Source organism: Panthera leo, chromosome C2 (genome assembly GCF_018350215.1).
Source record: "Panthera leo isolate Ple1 chromosome C2, P.leo_Ple1_pat1.1, whole genome shotgun sequence".
In the NCBI taxonomy this organism is placed as follows: Eukaryota; Metazoa; Chordata; class Mammalia; order Carnivora; family Felidae; genus Panthera; species Panthera leo.
In genome coordinates this window covers 143,813,291-143,829,563 of record NC_056687.1, presented here as the reverse complement: position 1 = coordinate 143,829,563, position 16,273 = coordinate 143,813,291, and the positions used below count along the sequence as shown (strand labels likewise).

Below are 16,273 nucleotides of genomic sequence, written 5' to 3'. Positions count from 1 at the left end.
GGGTACCTGCCATCTTCAAGATTCAGGTTTTTTTATAAAGTTTTTTTTTTTGAGAGAGAGAGTGGGGGAGGGACAGAGAGGTAGAGGGAGGGAGAGAATCCTAAGCAGGCTCCATGCTGTCAGTGCAGAGCCCAATGCGAGGCTGAAACCCACGAGTCCTGAGATCATGACCTGAGACGAAACCAAGAGTCAGGTGCTTAACCAGCTGAGCCATCTAGGCGCCCCCAAGATTCACATTTTTTATGGCATAAATTCCAAGAAGAGAAATAAGTACAGTTTTAATTTTTGGCCCTGTTTTTCTTTTAGTTCTAGAATAATTTATCCCATGGGGATAAAAAGGAGTTAAGACTTCCCTTCTTCCATGTTTTCCTGCAATTAGGCTATCGCAAATGTGTGTCTGAGTGGCTATCATCCTTTTTGTGCCCATGAAGATATCACAGCATTTCTCCCTGCTGAGCAAGGACCAATCAACACAGATTTCCAGGTAGCTTTTTGGTTGATCTTACCTGGTGTCCCCAAACTTAGGCCATTCCTTATGTGAGGAAAAAAATCATTTGCCAAGTACCAGTCTCCATCTCATGGCATATTTATGATAAAGGGGACTTTTATCTCCCAGAGGGCCATTTTAACAATATTTCCCAGTTTACAGGACTTCCATTGGGGCCGATGAAGAGTTTCCTTTGTTTGGGGGTGCCTTAGTCACTGATAATGTCTCAAGTCTGAAGTCGTTCTTGGCTCCTTTGAGGCCTGGAGTGGAAATAGCTACATATGGTGGGAAAGCAGCATATGGAGCATCCAGCTGCCTTGACAGAGTTTTACCTGGGCCCACACATGTGCCCACTTTCCTTCCTCTTTCTCCAAAATGTATTCCTATCCTCTAACTTGCCAGTGATTCTCTAGGATGCAAGCTTCCCAAGGGCTATGGCCACGTCCATCCTGTTCACCACTAAGTGCTCAATTCCTAGAAGTGTCTGGAATAGAGTATGTGCTCAATGATGACAATGGAAGGAAAGAAGGAAGGAAGGAGGGAAGAAGGGAAGGAGGGAAAGAATGAGGGAAGGAAGGAGGGAAGGAAGGAAGGAGGGAAGGAGGGAAGGAGGGAAAGAATGAGGGAAGGAAGGAGGGAAGGAAGGAAGGAAGGAAGGAAGGAAGGAAGGAAGGAAGGGAGGAAAGAAGGAGACAGCTTGGATGATTATCCACTCTTGGTGCCCTACTTATCTGGTTTGTACATTCTAGCTTTATGTGCCATCATTGCTTGGTGAATATGATTCCACATATCCTTTCCCTGACCCTGAATTGTTTCTGCTGATGTCTGTTTGACTCCTTTTGGTACTTGATTCCTGTTTCAGTGGCCATATGTATTCTCTCAGCATTCTAGGGACTATGTTTTGTTTTTTCTGCCGTCAAGAAAATTTATTAATTAGATGATTTCTACCTATAGTAACAAAAATCCTGACTCAACTGCTTTAAACAAAAGGAATTATTTCACATAGCATGAATTCCAAAGACAAAGCAACTCCAGATAGAATATAATTAGGACTCTGACTCTGCTTCTTGGGAGTTCTTGTGGCTCTGCCCTCTTTGTGTTGACTCTTCCTTCCAATATTTCCTCTCATTGTTGTAAGATGACTATACCAGTTCCAGCATCTCACCTAGACATGAAAAAATTCAGGGGCTGAAAATAAGCTGGCTTTTCCTTTGTCTCTAAAGTCCTCTAGCTGACTCTCTATCATGTCTTATTGGTCATATCTGAGCTAACTGCTCACGCTAGAACAAGAATGCCATAATTGATCTAGACTAGTTAGGATCCCTTCCTTGGGGTGATATGAGCCAGCCCATGATGCCAGGGAGGGGGGTGGGAACTTCAGGAAAACTGAAGTCATGTTAACAAGGAAGAAGGCAATAGCTATTGAGAAGATAATGGTCTTAGTTTGGGTTACCCTAGAAGCAGATCCTAAAACAATGTGTAAGTTGTGTGTTTAGGAGACGAAACTAGGAAACATAAGGAAAGTAGGAAAGTGAGAGAAGGAAGGAAGCTAGCTAATAAAGGGTACACTATAAATCAAGTTACAAGAATGGGCAACTGAAGATTAATTCAGCAGGGGAATCCTGGGAGTCAGTGTAGACACTTCTCAGAGTTATCCCAACCAAGTTGTCCCATTTGTCTGACAACTGCCATCTGCCATTGGCTTAGGGTTCCTCCCAGTTGTATTAACCCCCGCAGCACTTCCAGCCTGCTACCCAACTCTCCTCTGGCACAGAGTCACAGGTGCTTTTGGTAAGACAAATCCTACAGGATATGGGCGGAGCACTGACAGCATCTGCTACAGCAAACAGCAGGCTTTGCTACTAACATGAACTATTTAAATTTGTGAGTCCACCTTCAGACTTTTAGAACAACAATGCCATCCCCAGACTAATTTAAAATAAATGTAATCTTCATCATACCATGTGCCTTATAAACACAGTTGTTCCAACCGAGCAGAAGAGATTTTCAGAATGAATTCCATGTTCTTGATTACCCTTGAGACTCAAATGTCAACTTGGAAACCAGCAGTGGCAGGGGTAGGCCTGTGGGGAAGTCTGCTTCAGATTTTTTTTTCTATGTTAAGTTACTTTTTATAATGCCGTATATTTTTTTTAACAAGGCATAATATTTTCAGAAGAAATATCTTTTTAAATAGGAATGAATTATGTAGCTCTAAGATCTTTTAAAAAGTCACTTAAAAAAACAACCCACCTTCTTTTAGAGCAGCTTATGTTTGCAAAAACATTTAGGGGAAGATACAGAGATTTCCCAGATACACCAGACCCATGTATGCATAGACTCTCCTGGGATCAGAATCCCTCTCAGAGTGGTAAATTTGTTACAATTGATGAGCCACATTGATACGTCATAACTACCCAAGTTCCATAATATACATTATGGTTCACATTATGGTTCATTATTTCTGTTGTACATTCTATGGGTTTGGACAAATATATAATAACATGTATCCATTATTATAGTAACAGAGTACTTTCACTTGCCAAAAAAAAATCCTCTATTCATCTCCTACCCCCAACTCAGCCCTTGGCAATCTGATATTTTTACTGTCTTCATAATTTTGTCTTTTCCAGAATGTCATATAGTTGGAATCACACTATACCTTTGTCATATTTTTTCACATAGTAATAAACATTTATGGTTTTTCCTTATCTTTTCATAATCTGATAGATCATTTTTTTTAAATTGCTGAATAATATTCCAATATCTAGATGTATCACAGTTCATTTATTAAAAGACATTTTGGTTGCTTCCACATTTTGGTGATTATGAATTATGCTGCTATAAATATCCATTCACAGGTTTTTGTGTGTATCTAAGTTTTCAAATATTTTGAGTAACTACCAAGGAGTATGACTACTTGATTGTATGGTAAGAGCACGCTTGGTTTTGTAAGAAACTCACCAAAATGTCTTCCAAAGTGGCTATATACCATTTTGCATTTCTACCAGCAATGAATGGGAGTTCCTGTTGCTTCACATCCTCACCAGCATTTGGTGTTGCCAGTGTTCTGGATTTTTCCCAGTCTAATATGTGTGTGGTGGTATCTCATTATTTTCATTTGCATCTAGCTGATGACATATAACATCTTTTCATATACTTATTTGTTATCTCTATATCCTCTTTGGTGAGGTATCTGTTAAGGTCTTTGTGCCATTAAAAAAAAATTTGTTGTTGTTGTTGTTGTTGTTGTTGTTGTTGTTGTTGTTGTTTTACTGTTGAGTTTTAACAGTTCTTTGTATTTTGGATATGCCTTTTGCAAATATTTTCTTCCAGTCTGTCTTCTTGCCTTCTCATTCTATTGCCAGTATCTTTTACCAAGTAGCACGTTTTAATTTTAATGAAGCCCACCTTATCAATTTTTTTAAATTTTGTCTTTGGTGTTGTATCTCAAAAGCCATTGTGATACACAAGGTCATCTAGGTTTTCCCTTATGTTATCTTTCAGGAGTTTTATACTTTTGCATTTTACTTTATCTATGTTGAGTTAATTTTTGTGACAAGTGTAAGGTCTCTATCTAGATTCTCTTCCTCCCTCCCTCCCTTGCTTCCTTCCTCTCTCTCTTCCTCTTCTTTCTTTTTTCTTTCTTTCTTTCTTTCTTTCTTTCTTTCTTTCTTTCTTTCTTTCTTTCTTTCCTCTTTTTGCATGTGGATGTCCAGTTGTCCCAAAACCATTTGGTGAAAAGACTTATCTTTTCCCCATGATATTGTCTTTGTTCCTTTGTCAAAGATCAATTGACTATATTTATATAGGTCTATTCCTGGGCTCTCTATTCTGTTCCATTGTTCTATTTGTTTACTCTTCTATCAATACCACACTGTCTTGGTTACTACAGATTTACAGTAGGTCTTGAAGTTGAGTAGGGTTCGTCCTCCAACTTTTTCCCCTTTAATATCATGTTGGCTCTGTTGGATTTTTTGCCTCTCCATGTAAACTTTAAAATCCATTTTGTTGATATCCACAAAATAAATGGCTGGGATTTTGGCTGGTATTGCATTGAGTCTGTAGATCAATTTGGTTAGCAACTGATATCTTAACATATTTAGTTTTCCTATTCATGAACATGAAATATTCCTCCATTTATTTTTCTTTAGATTCATTCATCAAAGTTTTATCGTTTTCTTCATATAGGTCTTCTACGTATTTTGTTAAAATTATACCTGAGTATTTCATTTTGAGGAGTGCTAATGTAAATGGTATTGTGTTTTTAATTTCAAATCCCACTTGTTCATTGCTGGTATATAGGAAAGTGTTTCACTTTTGCATATTAACTTTGTATCCTGCAATCTTGCTGTATTCACTTATTAGTTCCAAGAGTTTCTCAGTTCCTTTGGATTTTCTATATAGACAATCATGTCATGTGCAAACAAAGATAGTTATATTTCTTCCTTCCCAATCTGTATATCTCTCATTTTCTTTTATTGTCTTATTGCATTGGCTAGAACTTCTAGTACAGTGTTGAAAAGGAGTGGTGAGAGGGGAGGTCCTTGTTTTGTAGCTGATCTTAGTGAGAAAACTTCAAGTTTTTTACCACTAGGTATGATGTTAGCAATAGATTCTTTTGTAGATACTCTTTAGCTAAGGAAGTTCCTTTTTCACCTTTTTTTAAATTAAAAAGTTCAAATAAAATATTTTTTGGGTGGATTATAAATAATTGTAAAATAAAGAGGATACATTTCTGTGTTGTGATGGGTTGAATTTTGTGTCCCCCAAATTTATATATTTAAGTCCTAATCCCCAGTACCTCAAAATGTAAACTTACTTGGAAATAGGGTCGTTTTTGATATGATTTCTTAAATTAAGGTGATGTCATACTAGAGTAGGGTGAACCTCTGCTGTAGTAGGACTGGTATGCTTGCAAAAAGAATATCTTGTGAAGGGACAGATATGCACACCATGAGAATGCCACATAAACATGAAGACAAAGATCAGGGAGATACATCCATAAGCCAAAGAATGCCAGGAAACTGCCAGGAGGTAGGTGAGATGCATGGAACAAATTCTCTCTCACAGCCTTCAGAAGGAAACAATGCTGCCCACACCTTGATCTTGGACTTATAGTTTCCAGAACTGTGAGACAATAACTTTCTGTTCTTTAAGCCACTAGTTTGTGGCACTTTGTTATGTCAGCTCTAGAAAACTAATATCATGTTGTGATATTTTTATGAAGACTTCCTTTTAGTATAATTACTAGTCAAGATTTCTGAGAAAGGTTGTCCCTTTAGATGTGGATGAGTGTTTGTGGTTCTGGTCTCTTAGCACCAGTAGTAAATCACAAAGATTTGGGTCATCTTATCCTGGCTGCAGGAGTGGAAGAGACAATGTGAAAATATATTTCAGGAACAGTTAGACCTGCCCAGATTTATCAGGACAAAATCACTCTAGGAAAAACATTGCTGCCATGATTACTGGAGACTTTCAATAATTTTTTTCTTTCTTTATTATGAAAGTGTATACTACTTGCCTCTTGTGTGTCTGATAGTCACTTATAACTTATACATTTGCTTAGTGGTCAGTTAGACTAGAGGTAGAGAAGGGATGTGAGAAGCAGAGAAAGATTCAAGTTACCTTGCCAAGAAAGTTGGGATACCGAGGGTGAGGTTTAGATGGAATTATAGTTCTAAAATTGCCAGCTCAGTTTATTTTATAAGGAGTCCTTCAACAGTTTTGCAAAAATTGTTTTAGAGCGCCCATCCAATAAGTGTTTGCAAAATGTCATGTGTGCATTACCCTGGGGAGAGAATGTGTTGTTCCAGTTTCAACGTGAACTGGAAAAAGTGATGTCAACAATAATTTGAAAATCACTTTGTCAGGCAGGATTGGCATTTTTGAAATGACATTAAAGAAGCTTTATTGCATACTTTCTTTTTATAATATTGAAATACTCTGCATCAGTCAGTGCTTACATATCTTATTTTCAATTCTTAAAGGCAGCCAGGTGGTCATTTTTTTTTGTTATGTTATGTTATATTGTGCTATGTTATGTTATGTTATGTTATTTATTTTGAGAGAGAGACAGCATGAGTTGAGGAAGGGAAGAGAGACAGAGGAAGAGAAAGAGAATCCCAAGCAGGCTCTGCAGTCAGCAGGGAGCCCCATGTGGAGCGCCATGGAGATCATGACCTGAGCTGAAATTAAAAGTTGGAGGCTCAACCAGTTGAGCCACCCAGGCGCCCTGGTCATTATTATTTCTATTTTGCAAATGGCAAATGAAAGGCTCAGAGAAGTTAAGTAATTTGCCAAAGGTCACAAAGCTCATAAAAAGTGAGGACTCCTGGGGGCACCTAGGAGGATCAGTCAGTTAAGCGTTGGATTTCAGCTCAGGTCTTGATCTCATCACTTGAGTTCGAACCCCACGTCGGGCTCTGTGCTGACAGCTTGGAGCCTGGAGCCTGCTTCCGATTCTGTGTCTCCCTCTCTCTCTGACCCTCTCCTGTTCACGCTCTGTCTCTTTCTCTCAAAAATAAATAAATTAAGGGGTGCCTGGGTGGCTCAGTTGGTTAAGCGTCCGACTTTGGCTCAGGTCATGATCTCATGGTCTGTGAGTTCGAGCCCCGCCTCGGGCTCTGTGCTGACAGCTCAGAGCCTGGGGCCTGCTTCAGATTCTGTGTCTCCCTCTCTCTCTGACCCTCCTCCATTCATGCTCAGTCTCTCTCTGTCTCAAAAAAATAAACATTAAAAAAATAAATAAATAAATTTAAAAAAATTTAAAAAAAAAGAGTGAGGACTCCTATATGATTCTGTCTTGCTCCAAAGGCTATTTTTATTCTAAGTCCTTTGCCTCTTTGTTCAATGGTAGTCTTCTCTTTAAAACCCTTCTTTTTAAAACTTTAAAAGTTTTGTTAGAGCCAGTTGTAAGCATCTACTATTGTAAGATTGCATTGTTACATAGTATCAGACCTATAGACAAAGTAAACTCTAAGATTCTTACCAAATTCCACGATTCTGGAGAACTGTGAGAAACCCCAGTTTTTTTGCCTATCAGGGCCTTAAACAGAATGAATGGAAATGTGAGGTCTCCTGACCGGGCTCTCACCCTTATTTGTTCCCCCTTACAGAATTTGTTTAAATTGCAGCCAAGCAACTTTGAAAAGGCATGAATAAGGTCATGTCATTCCCAGGGCGCCTCAGTGGCTCAGTCGGTTAGGTGACCGACCGACTCTTGGTTTCGGCTCAGGTAATGATCTCGCAGTTGCAGGATCAAGCCCACATTGGGCTCGTGCTGACAGAACAGAGTCTGCTTGGGATTCTCTCTTGTCCTCTCTCTCTGCCCCTCCAATGCTTGCTCTCTCTCTCTCTCTAAATAAATAAATAAATAAAGTTAAAAAAAAAAGATCATGTCATTCCCTTGCTTGAAAGTTCCCGGTGGCTTTTACCTGAACCAAATCTGAGCAATTTGCCATACCCGATAAGCTTTAGAGGGTAAAAGAGAGAATCATTAGTTAATTATTGATAATTGGGTTAAAGGGCGTAACTGGGGTTATCTAGGGTCAAACTCTTCCTTCAAGGTTCTACCTGATCTGTCCTCTGTTTATCTCTCTGACACAGTATATTTTAAACCTCCCTTCACTTCCTCTCTTTAGCCACACTGGCCTAGTTTCTGAGCCTTGAACACATACCTGCTCGTTTCTGCCTGTAGGTGTTTGCTGTCCTTCTGACCGAAATGCTTTCCCCAGACCTTCACATGTCTCTTCCTTTCTCATGGTTCAAACCTCAATTCAAATATTTCCCCTTTTCAAAAGTGGTCATTCTTGTCCACTAGGATTGGAGTGTCCCCTGCCTCTTCACTCATTCCCTCCCATAGCACCCTATTTTATCTTTTTCCTAGCATTTGGTGGATATTTATTTCTCTTTATTCTTTTATGGGTTTAGTATCTGAATCTCTCTGCTATTAGATAAGCTCTTTGAGGACAAGGACTTTATCTTGTTCATTGTGTGGTACATAGCAGTTTCTCAAAATATACATTTTGGTTAGCTGGCTCTTTTTAAAAAATATGGCTATTAGAATAACTTTCATGTCTGTAAGAATAGCCACACTGTAAGAATAGGGACACGTCTGTCCCCTCTCTACCTCTCCACGCTCACTAGTCACCCCCAGCTCCCACCATCTCTGACCTTCTGTGCTCAGGTCTCAACTTATGGGACTTTCCTCCCTGTGCATTATTCCTTCTCCTTGTCCCAGACCTGCACGTCCACTGGAATTTCTTCACTTGCCTAGAATGTAGTCCTCATCGTATCATGGATCTCTAGTATTCCGACACCGCTCACACTTTATAACCTTTATCTGGTTAGTTATTTTCCTTCTGTTAGATCATCACCTCCATCAGGAAGATGCCATGTCTCTCTTGTTGATTTCTGTCTTCTGAAACCTAAGACACTACCCACCAAGTTGTCATACTTGGCCCATGAATGAATGAACGCACAAACGTGCAGATCTCTCAGTATATTTGCTTCACTCTGGCACTCTCTTCGATTTTTACATCCTTGCCTTTATCCTAAAAATATAACAGTTCCACACACCAGGCATCAGCACAGGATTTATCACCACCTCCTGATTCATTCTCAATTTCTAGATGTTAGGATATCCTGCTGTCCACAGCATCAGTGCTAAGCTAAAAATCTTCGGTCTCTTATTAGCTTTCAACATCTAATGAGTCACCACATGTGGTACTTGTTTAAAATTGTCTTGCCTTTTTCCAGTGCTTGGTGCCAGATATCTGCTCTCTTGTCCCTTTAACAGAAAGTCTCCTTATTGCCATCATTATGGTCAAACTTGCTGAATACACCTGCTGTCAGATTTTAGTGGATCTCATGGTGTGCAATCAGCTGTTGTTTGAGCTCTCTAATTTCAGCATTAGAGTACTGGGAGATCAGATTCTGCCTGCCACAGAGAATTCTTATGGCACAGAGAGACTGATGTGTGGTGCTAGAAGTAAGCTACGTGCCCCAACTACCTCTGAATTAGTGTGATGCCAAAATCAAGATCACTGGCATAAATGTACACTTGACCTCAGCACTCTGTACCCCAAATGATAATGGGGAATAGGTTTTAAATGGTGAAAACTTTTAGTTATTGCTTTTACTTATTTGTATTAGGGATAGAGCTGCTAATTCTTTGAGGATGTTTGTGCATACACAGAGACCATCTATCATCATTCCCATGGAGGAGCAGTATACTAAAAGCTCTGGATCAGGACTCCCTGAGATTAAATCTCAGCCTCTCCTTGTTATATGACCTAGACTAAGTGTCAGTTTGCTTGATTGCAAAATGCAGATTACAGTAGTAGACAATTTATAGACTTGTGTAGGTCATGTACTTAATACAAATAACAGGGTTTGACATGTATTATGCACTGTTATTATGATCATCAGTTATCGTTATCCCATTCTGCTAACTATTCAGTCAATAGAAACGGAGAAATTAAAAATCCATTAGCTGGTGGGGGGCACACCTGGGTGGTTTAGTCGGTTAAGCATCTAACTTCAGCTCAGGTCATGATCTCGTGGTTTGTGTGTTTGAGCCCCGCACCCGGCTCTTCACTGACAGTGTGAAGCTTGCTTGGGATTCTCTCTCTCTCTCCCTCTCTCTCTGTCCCTCCCTCGCTTGCTCACGAGTGCGTGCCCTCTCTCTCTCTCTCTCTCTCTTTCTCTCTCTCTCTCTCTCAAAAAAGAAATCCATTAATGGGGCATGTGGGTGGCTCATTCAGTTAAGCGTCAGACTCTTGATTTCAGCTCAGGACAGGATCTCATCATCCCACATCAGGCTCCATGCTGGGTGTGGGGCCAGTTTAGGATTCTCTCTCTTCCTCTCTTACTCCCACCCCCCGCCTCACTCCCTCATGCACACACATGTGTGCACTCTCTCTCTCAAAAAAATAAAAAAATAAAAACCCATTAGGTAGATTTTTTTTTGGCAAAACATATTAAATTTTATTTTATTTTATTTTATTTTATTTTATTTTATTTTATTTTATTTTATTTTATATTTTTAAGTTTTATTTATTTATTTTGAGAGAGAAAGAGAGCATGTGAGCAGGAAAGGGGCAGAGAGAGGGAGAGAGAGAATCCCAAGCATGCTCCACGACATCAGCACAGAGTCTGATGCGGGGCTCAAACTCACGAACCGTGAGATCATGACCTGAGCCGAAATCAAGAGTCGGACACCTAACCAACTGAACCACCCAGGTGCCCCCAAACATATTAAATTTTAATTACTACCCAAATCGCACTTGCATTTTGCCTAGGACAAATCACATTTAGAGAAGGAAGGAATTATGAAAGCAATTCTTCATGCTTTAAAGCTGTTTAAAAAGTTCTTATAAGTTGCCCTGCCATAATTCATGTCCTTGTGCTATTTTTCTTACCTGTCACCCTTCCTTAGCACACTGCTTTTAGCAGGCTACAAGTGGTTTAGTTTAACTACTTCTAGGTCTGCACAGTGAACTAAAGGACATTTCTGGATATTTTTCGATTTGAAAATCTATAGAAGTAACACATATTAGTTGTAAAACATTTAAAGAATATAAAAGAGAAAATAAAAATTATAGTCCAAACCAAACAATAATTTAAAAAAACTCCAAAACTTTTCCATTCTAATCCTAATTCCCAGTAATCGCCATTGATAATAGCTTAGAGTGTATATGAGTATATCCCTTCAAATGTGTCTTCTCTCTACTTATCTATCAGTGTGTGTGTGTGTGTGTGTGTACATATATATACATACATAAATACATATATGTCTGCACACATATATATCACATGAAAGAAAACAATACTGTTCTATAACTCACTCTTTTCTCTCAAAATACAACCTTGACATTTTTCTGTCCACCCAGAAATGTAAAAATGACTCATTTCTTTTTTAAAATGGCTGTGTTATTTTCTATTGCATGTTTTGGAGACTGATGCATTGGTGGTACCTAAAGGAGCCCATTTTCTGGTGCCCTCGACTTTGTGCAGTTCCCTCCCACACTGACACTGAGCTTGGCTGTATGACTTGATTTGAACAAATGGATAGCAAAAGCTTGATAGGCGCTACCACAAGGGGGCTTGTCCTCTTGGGATGCTGTCTCCTGAAAACCATCTGCCATGTAAGAAGTCTGACTACCATGACAGCACCATCCTGCGTGGAGAACCAAACTAGCCATGTGAAGACAGAGAGGCCATGTGAGGCGCACCGAGGCACTTGACATGAGTGATGCCTTTTGGAACTTCCAACCTAGACAAGTCACCAGCTGTTGTAGCACATGACTGACCACTAGTCAATGCCATACCTGTATTCCCACCCCACAGAATCATGAGAAATAATAAATTATGTTTCTGTTAAACTATAAGTTTTGGAGTGGTTTGTTATACAGTATTAGACAACTGAAATACTATAATTTATTTTTCTAGTATTCTTTAAATAACTGTATGGATTAGCATAAACTTTTTGCTTTTTAAAATTTTTTTTTCTTTTCTTAATGTTTATTTACTTTTGAGAGAGAGAGTGAGAGAGCGAGAGAGTGAGAGAGGGAAGGGGGAGAGAGAGAGAGATGGAGGCAGAATTGAAGCAGGCTCCAGGCTCTGAGGTGTCAGCACAGAGCCTGACACAGGGCTCGAACTCACAAACCGTGAAATCATGACCTGAGCCAAAGTCAGACACTTAACTGACCGAGTCACCCAGGTGCCCCAAACTTTTTGCTATTTAAAAAAAAAATTTTAATTTAAAAATATTTTTATTTATTTTTGAGAGAGAAACAGAGAAAGAGAGAACGAGCAGGGGAGGGACAGAGAGAGAGAGAGAGAGAGAGAGAGAGAGAGAGTTTTGAAGCAGGCTCCAGGCTCTGAGCTGTCAGCCCAGAGACCGATGCAGGCCTCAAACTCACAAACCACATGAGTTGAATGAACCCAAGTTGAATGCTTAACCGACTGAGCCACCCAGGTGCCCCTAAACTTTTTTTTTAATTAACCAATTTATTTATTTTGAGAGAAAGTGAGAGTGAGTGGGGGAGGGGCCAAGAGAGAGAACCCCAAGCAGGCTCTGCACTGTCAGCACGGAGCCCAGTGCAAGATTCGAATGTAGCAACCACAAGATCATGACCTGAGCCCAAGTCTGATGCTTAACCAACTGAGCCACCCAGATGCCCCTGACTTTTTGCTATTTTAAACAAAGTTTAATAATCATTCTTTTATAGATACATGTGTACACTCATGTCAGTATTTCTACAGGATAGGCTTTCCCTTGATAAGATTGTTGGGTCATAGAATACAAGGATTTAGCATATTGATACTGTTGTAATAGCCTTTCATAAAGGCTATATCAGTTTACATTTTCACCAACATGAATTACATTGCCTATTTCTTTACATTCTTGTTAACACTTTGCAATCAATCTTCTAATTTGCCACTATATTTCATTGTTATTTACTGAGCATTTCTTTATTAGTGTCTGACTATGATTTTAACATCTACTTTTACCTCTTCTGGGACAATTTTTAAGTGGATTGTTTGCTTTTCTCATTCTTGATTTGTAAGAACCATTTAGGTATTAAACATGTTAGCCCTTCATCTGAGCTAAGTGTTCAGAATATTTTCTTCTAATCTATTTATCCAAACTACATACCTTTGTTTATGATAATTTTCAGTTTACAAAGGTAATGAAATTGTATGTTGTCTGGTCTTACAAATTTTTCTTCATGTTTTCTATATTTCTTGGCAAACTTTATAATTATCTTCCTTACAGTGAGATTACAAAACTATTTACTTCATTGTCTTCTATAACAAACACAGATAAAATAGATTTAAATTGATAAATAGATTAATTTACCTAGAATTTTTTCTTGTGGGTGGTGTGAAATGACATAATATTTTTTCCAGGTAGATAGCCAATTGTCTTAAAACTAGTTATTGAATAGTTTTCCCTTTCCCTGCTGATTTTAAATGCCATTAAGGTTACGGGAAGAAGGTGGAGCAGGATGATCCTAGGCTTACCTCTTCCCACAGATACACATAGATAACACCTGCATCAGTGTAAACAACCCAGAAAATGACAAGAATACTGTCAGAATAGTCTCTCCACAGCCGAATGTAGAGAAGAGGCCACAATAAAGAGGGAAGGAAGACCAGAGACACGGTCAGGAGCCAAACTGACCATGAGACTGTCTGTGGGAAGAAGGAGAAGCAGGGAGTACAGAGGGGGAAGAGGAGCAGGTCCCACACCAGGTGCCCCAGGCAAGGGGATCTGCACTGGGAAGATAAATTCCCATAACATTTGGTTTTGAAAACCAGAGGGGCCAAATTTCACGAGTTCTTATAATCAGAGGAGCTTAATACCTGGAAATTTAAAAATTAGCAGGCTTAGCTCTGGGAGAGCCAGAGGGCAATAGGAAACTGAGTCTCTGCTTTTAAAGAGACAGCATAACAAACAACCCCACTGAGATATAGTATAGAAACACAATTTGAAAAATGGGGTATATGGGAGGGAGATTTGTTTACTAATCTCAGAGCATGTGCTGGAGGGGCGGGGATATTTGGGAGACTTCTCCAAAAACAAAAGAGCTGGTTGGCACCATTTCCTTCCCATGATCCCAAGTCAAGATACACAGACATCTGCCAGTAACAGTGGAGACTAATGCTGCCCACCTGGCTTGCTAATAGCATGCCCTGACCCTGTGCCTTTCTGCAGACTTGCCCCTCACAGCCTGGACTGGGCAGGAATTTTCTCAGGCAGCTGCAGGTCCCATCCCACAGCAGACTCGCGAGGACCTTGCTAGCACCATGTGTCCTGCCCCCATATTTTCCGCAGACCTTCCCCCTCCAACAAGCCCTTGCCAGGAGTACATCCAAAGTGGTGTCACAAATATGGCGGTGTGCAAGCAGCCCCAACAGGCACCAGTATCACTCCAATTAACTCTTGCCCTGATAAGAAGGGAAGATAACCTCCCACACCAATTTGACTGTGGTCCCAGCAGTGGGCAGGGGTCTGATATCTGGTCTGGTCTGACTGCATCCTGCCCACCAACAAAAGCTTTTTAGGCTACAACACAGGGAAATCACCCTGCAGTCCAATGCTACTGCAAGTACCTGGTCTGACTCAACTCAAGCCCAAGGGGCCCCAGACTGGCCCACTAACAACACAGGGACCAAACCCTGCCCACAATAGGCAGAGAGAGCCAATGCAGATGACTAGACTGAAAGCAAACATGGATTGGTCACAACACTAGGACACTTAGTAAACATAGGAGACACCCCTGAAGCACCAGGTTCTGGTGAACAGGGAACAGTGAACTGCAGGGCACTACAGAACCTCTTCTTCATAAGGCCACCCCTTCAAGAACAGATGTAGCTGACTTTCCTAATACACAGAAGCAGAGAGTTAGACAAAACGAGGAGATAAAGGAATATGTGTCAAATGAAAGAAGAGGACAATATCATAAAAAGAGAGCTAATCAGATGGAGATAAGTAATATGCCTGATAGAGAATTGAAAGTAATTGCCATAAGGATATTCAGTACACCTGAGAGAAGAATGGAAGATCTCAGTGACACTCTCAATAAAGAGAAAATATAAAAAAGAGCCAATCAGAGATGATGAATTCAATAACTGAAATTAAAAATACACCAGAGGGAATAAATAGTAGATTAGAGGAAACAGAAGAATGGATCAGCAACCTCGAGGACAGAGTAATGGGAAGCAATTCTAAAAAGAAGAGAGAAAGAAATAATAAAAAATAAAAATGGGATAAGGGAACTCTGTGACTCCATCAAGCATAATAATATTTGCATTATAGATATCCCAGAGGAGAAGAGGAAAAAAGGGGGGGGGTGGGTAGAAAATGCATTTGAAGAAATAATAGCTGAAAACTTGTCAAATCTGGGGAAGGAAACAGAAATCCAGATCCAGGAGGCACAGAGAGCCCCCAACAAAATCAACCCAAGGAGGTCCACACCAAGACACATGATAACTAAAATGGCAAAAAGTAATAAAGAGAATGTTAAAAGCAGCAAGAAAAAATAGTTACATACAAGGGAAACCCCATAAGTCTAGCAACTTATTTTCAGCAGAAACTTTGCAGGCCAGAAAGGAGTGGCAGGATATATTCAAAGCACTGAAAAAAACAAAACAAAACACAACAACACCCTGCAAGCATACTATATTCAGAAAGGCTATCATTCATGACTGCTAAATCAGCTCTATAAGGAATGTTAAAGGGGACTCTGAATGGAAAGTGAGGACCATAAGCATGACCATATTTTATGTTTTTATAAATCTGTTTATATACATATATATATATATATACACACACACACACACATATATATATACAGTAACAGTGGAGTATATATATATACATATATACATATATATATGTATATATATATATATCAGATTGCGTATCAGGCCACAGAACAAGTCTCAACAAATTTAAAATGGTTGAAGTCATACCATGCATTATATATATATTAGTCAAGAGATTCACAAAATAAAAGGATGTAAAGTATGACACCATACACTTAAAACATGGGAGGGGAGAGAGAAGTAAAAATTTAGTGCTTTTAGAATAGGTTCAAATTTAAGAGACAATCACCTTAATATGGACTGCTATGTGCATAAGATGTTATTTATAAACCTAATGGTAACCACAAATCAAAACCCAGTATTAGATATGCAAACAATATAAAGAAAGGAATCCAAGTATATCACTATAGAAATGAGACAAGAGAGCAGGAGAAGAAAGGAAAGAGA

The 16,273-nt window shown here is 39.4% G+C and overlaps 1 long non-coding RNA gene across 1 annotated transcript; it reads right to left on the bottom strand.

The window, feature by feature from the left end:
• Nucleotides 1-1,462: 1,462 nt before the first annotated feature.
• On the bottom strand, nucleotides 1,463-2,830 carry LOC122198631. The gene is made up of 3 exons (XR_006193071.1): nucleotides 2,741-2,830; nucleotides 2,449-2,571; nucleotides 1,463-1,652 (listed from the first exon to the last, which is right to left on the bottom strand). It is a non-coding gene; the product is annotated as an uncharacterized LOC122198631 (long non-coding RNA).
• Nucleotides 2,831-16,273: the final 13,443 nt, after the last annotated feature.